Here is a 7,286-nt window from a genome sequence, read left to right as displayed (position 1 = left end):
TCCACTCCCCAGATTTGTCTGGAGAACACACGTCAGTCATGAGTTCATCTTATATTCATAACTTTACATATAATGTTTCTACACTCATTTCATCATGATATTATTGATCAATGAGTTAACAGATTTCAAATGATACCTGACAAGACATATTTGTACAAAAATTATGACAATAGTCTGTAGTCACAGCAAGTCATTTTTATCCCACAATATATAGCAAAAAGGCATTGCACACAGGACAGAGGAACACAGTACAGACGCTCCCCGAGTTACGTAAACCCGACATACGCAAATCCGAGTTTACAGAAAAAGTTCCATAAGCTAGAAATAGGAGGGTTTATTGTTTTTGTTTTGGGATTGTTTTTTTTGCATAATGGTCTAAGATACGTTTCCAACTTACACAAAATTCGAGTTACACAAGGCGCTCCGGAACGGAAGGCTTGCGTAAGTCAGGAAGCATCTGTATATTAGGATCACTACCCATGATGCTACACACTTTGCACTGATACAACCACTCCTGGTAATAGGGTGACCAGATAGCAAGTGTGAAAAATCGAGACAGTGGGTGGGGGGTAATAGGAGCCCATATAAAAAAAGCCCTGAATATCTGGACTGTCCCTATAAAATCGGAACATCTGGTGACCCTACATGGTAAGTACATACAACACAGATGAAAGCAGTCAAGTATACATATGTACACGCAATAAACAAATCTCATGGCTGTATGCCGATGCAACTAGCATCAACCAAAGTTTGTAGAGTAAATGCGGCTGAAGTAAAACTATTTTTCACGTCTAGACTTCAGGTGAGTGGTAACCAAGCAACAAACTACCTGACCTGGAACCTTGATGACCTGAAGAGAGGGAGGGTTTGAGGCTCATCAGAAGGGTCATATGAAGGCTTGGAAGGATCAGACTTATATCAGTAAATGTCGGGAAACGATTTCACTATACCCATGCAAACTGACAAAAAAATATTGTCATTGACAACAGAAATTTACAGATAGGCAAAGTAAGAAAAATGCTGCTTGAGTACTTATTGGAGTTTGATTTAAGGCTATTTACTTTGTATATTTTGACATGTGATATTGACAATTTGTGTTTTAAGTTATAAAGCTTTAACTTTTTGAATCTCAGTGTCTACTGTCATTAAATAATTATTGTCTGGCCCCCATCCCATAATTTCCTGCAACTGTGAACATTTAAATTGTTAAAAAAAATAAAAACTGCTTTAAATACAATATAATCCATTGAAATTATATTTAAAAAAATCAAATTCTGCCAAGCCTAGTCAGATGGCAGAGGAGACAGGAAATTATAAGAGAACCAGGTATGCTTTGAGCAGCTCTCTCTCACTGAGCAGAACAGGAAGGGAAGGCTAAGCTGGAGGAGTGAGGTCTAGGAGAGAGGACTTGCATATCAGGACAGGCGGGCAACCAGACAGCCATTTAGAGTGAACAAATGTTATTTTAACATTCTGCAATGTTAAAATAAACCATTACACACACTGTTTTGTAGTATTTGACCATTAGGGCTCACTGTATTGGTTTAAAAAAAAATATCACTTTAATACATGGAACTAAATGAAGTGTGTTGCTAAGTCCCACCATTCTGACAGTCATGCTGAATATGACTGTGAAATACATTAACAATATTGGCACTCGTGGTGCAGGAGATGGTAGTGCAGTCTGTTAATGCAATCATTTACAAAAAACAGCCATTGTTAAAATACACACAATAAGAAAAGCAGAGTGGTAATTCATGTGCAGATTATAACTAGAGGGCTTGTGGGCATACGAAAAATATGCTTAGTGTAAAAGGGAGGCTTTAGGCCTTTTAAACCCTTCATTCCCAGGGGATGAGTCAGCAACTATGCTGATTCTTTTGCAGCAGTTTTCATCTCCCCCACCCCAGCCCCGCCATAAAGAACAGTTCCCTTCATTTGGCCAGCCAACCAAATCGCCTTCCCCTTCCCTCCCTCCCCCCACCACTTAAAGGTGCAGGGTGGTCATTTTTACTTATTCCTTTTGTTTCAATCATGCTGAAACATTTCATTTTGATAATGTTGAAATGTTCTTTTCAATGTTACCACTTTGTTTCATTTTAACTTATATAATTTTAAATTTTATAATATTTTATATTCTGATGTTCCAACATTATCCAAACAAATTGATTAGATGTTTTGGAATGTAATTCTTTTCAGAATTTCTGCATTTTTTTTTGAAATTTCAATTTATATATATATATGTAGAGAGAGAGAGAGAGCAATTGAAATTTCAAAAAATTTCACAGATGGAAATTCTGAAAATAAACTACAAAACATCTAATCATTTTGATTATATGTGATCCACCATGAAAACAAATTTCAAAATGTTGACAGTTCCCATGGGACAGAAATTCTGTTTTCTGACCTGTTCTATGAGGCTGTAACAATGCTAGATATAAATACAGAAATAAAAGGTAATATACCTAGATGGTGAGACTAAAATTCTACTAGATCTTGATCCAGGCAGTATGCTTGTATTTTGTAAAAAACTAAAGATCAGCATGTTACGCTAGATCAATTCATTACACAAATATAAGTGTCAATTTGAGGGAAATACACATTATTCACCTTCCGTCTCTGTATTGCAGTTAAAGAAATACCTAGGTATTGAATGATAATTATTAACATATGTAACATATTTATAGTTCCTTTCATCCCAAAGTGTCCTGAAGCACTTTAGAAACTTTTATACAAACTATCCACACAGGGATTATTTCATCCACTACTGAAGTTCATTCACCTTTGGAATGAAATATGGCAACTGTTGTGCAGGACATAGCATTGTCACACAATGGGTTAGGACAAGAAATTAGAAGTGCAATGAGGATTAACATGGGCATAATCACCCAGCTGCAATATGGTCAGAGCATTGAGATTAACATTCTTTCATGAGAGGTATGGGACTTCTGGAGTCAGATTGAAGCTTTAAGGCACAGACCTTCATTGGGAGTGGTGTGGAGCTGCAGAGGATCTGGGAGTTATTGGACTTCCTTTGAGCCCTCGCTCCTCCCCTCTCTCCCCCAGAGTCCCCTGAACATCACAAAATAGCTGATCGTGGCAGGCAGTAGGCACGGGGAGGTAGGGGGGAGGTGCTGATCTGCGGGGCCTGACAGTGGGCAGGAGGCACTGGAGAGGGGTGGAGGGAGAGATAGGGGGGCTGTCAGTGGGTGCTCAGCATCATTTTTTCCCCATGGGTGCTCCAGCCCCAGAGCACCCATGAAGTCAGCACCTATGAGTCTGCAGTCCCTTGAGCACAGGGTCTACAACTGTCCCTGGTCCCTGTGAAAGGAGCACAAGGCTGGGGAAAGTCCTTGTATGCGCCCTCTCCTTCCCTACATGATCTGGCCCTTAATGAATACAAATCATTAGGACCTTGGTTTTTATGTTATTCAGTTTAGGTAGGGTGACCAGACAGCAAATGTGAAAATTCGGGACAGGGGTGGGGGATAATAGGAGCCTATATAAGAAAAAGATCCAAAAATCGGGACTGTACCTATAAAATCGGGACATCGGGTCACCCTAAGTTTAGCAAATGTCCAAACTTTCACTCATCCCACCACCCAGTGCTATCAGTTTCATGCTGCTATTATGAAAAAATGCTTCAGGGCACCTTGAAATATTGGCTTCTAATCTTTTGAGATAACTGTGCCATTTACCAAATTGTGGCCCTGATTCTGCAAACACTCATGTATATGCTATCTGTAAGGATGTGCATGATCTCTTCAGTGGTGCATGAAGTTAAGCACATGCCTAAGTGTTTGCAGGATTGGGACCTAAGAATTTAGTTGTAACAGCTTTCTGTGCCTCCTGTTCACTTGTGTGCTCTCTTTGCCAGCATGGAGTTAGGAGATGGAACATATAGAGGGAAAGGCTCAAGGATTCCATCCTTCTCCAAGGACAGTGTGAAGTCTGCTAACAAAGGACATATCAGATATTAAACTGATGCTACACTTGTAATCGTCAATCAGTAAAAGAGCTCCACCCATCACACATGCTGGATGCAGGTGTGTTACCACATTTAAAAAGGAATTCCAACCTCTTTTTTTTCTCTTGCTGGTATTGGGTTCTGGTAACCAATATGCATGTGGCCACATCATCAGATACATTGGCCGCATTTGAATTACTCAGTATTTTGGCTCCCAACTATATCTGCTAATGAGATGCAGAGTTCTAGTTTGTTCTTGCTGCAGGTATGAACATCCTCTGTGCATTGAGGAGAGAATAGATTGTATAGTGTATATCTGATTGATCATTGGCATACTTGTGCACTATATAACAAATTGGATTTTTAAAATATCGGTCAAAGTCACAACCACTGCAGTGGTTTAATTATTTAAGGTGCCCCTATGCCAAGTTTTAAAGGCTTTAAATGAACTACTGAAAAATGAGATATTTTACTAGGCGGAACAGCAATTGTTATACTGAAAATTAAGGTCACATAGACATTTTCATTCTGACACTGTTTTGATTCACTCATAACTTTCTGAAATGAGTGTGTTTTGGGCTGAATTTTTCCAAGTTTGGTCTCTGCCCACAGATGATTCTTTTGGAAAGTATAAGCAAAAATGCTTCAACCATTTTTCACTGGAGTGGGGTGTGGTGAGGGAACAAATTTTCCCCATTCTAAAAAAATATTCTTGCCATCTTTTTTTCACCAGTTCAACCAAAAGCAGCTGAGGGTATAATGCTGACATTTAGCACAAGATCTCATTGAGGAGAAGAGGCTTTGCATGTTCCAGTGAAAATGTATCTTGATTTGGTTAGAAACTGTTGGAAATGGCATGCTGTGTATGCCCCCTATAATTTGCATGGTGTTTTCTTGCTGTGCTCTTAAAAGGCCTGATCCAAAGCCCATTAAAATCACTGGGAGAGTTTCAATTGATTTAATGAGCTATGTATCAGACCTAAAGTATAAGGCAAAAACTACACAGTTCCTAAGGTTTGCAGGTGGTATCTCTACTGTACATCCTTTCTGATCACCTGTGATACTGCACCAGCTCTGCTTCTGAAAGGAGGATAATGGCTCTTTATGTGTACACTATTATTCACCTTTTGAAAAGTCAGTCAAAGAGCATATGCAAATCTCTAATCCCTTAATGACTCATCAGAGGTGAATAAAAATCTTTCCCTCTAACTTCATCTTCCCATTAAAATGTTAGTTGAAATGGAAAAACTGTCACATTTTTTAATCCCTGGCTCGAATGGAGACTTTTCCATATATTTCTAATGTAGACGTTCAGAACATATGTAACAATAATATGTTGATAGGCTAAGATTTTAAAAAATGAGCACTTAAATTTAGGCTGCTCAGATCAGATTTAGGCATCGAATTAAGTAGCCTGATTTTCAAAAGTGCTGAGCTTCAGGAGTTCTTATGGGGCTCAGAGTCAGGGCTCTGGATTTGTTGTTTCTGGCTGTGTTACTGATTTTTCTGTGTGACCTTGAGCAAATCAGTTTACTGTCCTCTAAATTGGGTACAATACATATATTTAGATATACCATAATGAGAACAGAAGAATTGTATTAATCTGACAGAGACAGAATATTAAAGGACAATAAATCCTGATATTCACTGAAACAGTAAGGCTAAGTTTCTAAAAAATGAGTGCCTAATGTTGGTCTCCTAAGTACCTTAAAAATGACTAGGTTTTCAAAAGCGCTAACCCCCCCAGTGGATCCTATAAAATGTCCTTTGTCCTTTCAAACATCTCTATCAGATTAATCTTACACCATTGAAGTCAATGGGAGTTTTTCCATTGTTTTCACAGGACCTAACTTTACATCTCTTAGGGAATTGTGTTAAACTCATTACTATTTGTATAGTTTTGCATCTGCGGTCTCTCTCCCTCGGACTTTCTGTGGATAGTTCTTCCAAGTGACAGGCCTACACCTATAGGGTTCTCTGGGTGGAATCTCAGTGTTCACCCCACCACTGACTGTACCACTAGCTTACAGCTTCCCTATTTATCAACCATATTTATCTCCAGCAGATCCAGCTGGATTTGGCCCCTGATATGGAATCTTCCCAGGGAGCTGTGACCAGCTGGTAAAAGCAGTGACTGAAAGCAGCTTGTTCTAAACAGAGTTCAATTTACTTATCCATAGGAATATAACAAGCGGAGAGAAGAGGGTTGAAAACAACAAAAGCCTAAATGCATATTGTCTTACCTAAACTTAGCCTTTCCTTGCCAGTTTAAGTAAGTCCTGCTTAACGCAGGTGTTCCCCTAGCCCTTAAAGCTTTAGGGCTGGGCAAAACAACTTGCACTTCTGCCTCTGCTGCCTATCTGACAGTTTAATCCCACCCCCACAATCAGAGACCTGCTCAGGCTGGCTGCCTTTTATTCACTTGGCAGCTCCTGTGTTCAAAAGTTCCAACCTGGGCTTTCCCCGCTTCCCTTTGGAACCATCAGCCAGCCTCCTGATCAGAATGTGGAGGGGGTTGAACTTGCAAAGGAAATGACATCTGTATTGTGTGTCAAGTATCAGAGACTGGGGCTAATTACACCCATTGTCCCCCAGCCTGTAGTTCTACAGAACCTTGTAGGACTGAGTTAACCCTTAGGCTTCCTTATGACATCACTCACTTTTAATCAAACAAATGGAGGATCTCACAATATCCATAAAAATTAATAATGATAGCTCCCACATTTTTCACAATATGCACCAGTCTGTTTGCTCAGCTATCCATTGACACACAAATCTCAAAATTTCAAAAGTTGTGCATATTTCTTAGGTTGCAGGAAAAGCACAGAGTCTAAGACAACCATGAAAACTCAAGCTTTAGTCATAAATGTAAAATTGAGCAGATTAAGAAAATTAAGATTATGCCCAGTTGTTTTTAGGGACTGGAGGATATTTGGTACATTTCTGCTTGATATTTAAGTTTCCTTGCTTTTGGGGAGATTTAAGTGAGACTATTAAGGATACATTTTCAATGCAGGGAATTTGCCTTGAAACACCCATTAACCTTAATGGAAGCTGCACAATTCATGCTGAACATTTACCTCCTAATGTTTCTTTAGAATCCACTTTTTGTCTAATTTTCTTTGCTTTTTAATAGTAGAGTGGCTACATGTATGTTATGAATTCATAATAGATAATTTCAGACCATATCTGCACAAGCACTGATATTTATTGGATGCCTTTTCTCTTTCATAAGACAGGTTTTTAGTTATATTTTGTCAAAGGCTGTTAAACATGTAGTACCCTACACATTAAAATATATATATTATTTTACTTTCCA

The sequence above is a fragment of the Mauremys reevesii genome, linkage group 1 (assembly GCF_016161935.1).
Source record: "Mauremys reevesii isolate NIE-2019 linkage group 1, ASM1616193v1, whole genome shotgun sequence".
Classification (NCBI taxonomy): Eukaryota; Metazoa; Chordata; order Testudines; family Geoemydidae; genus Mauremys; species Mauremys reevesii.
This window is presented reverse-complemented; position numbering follows the sequence as displayed.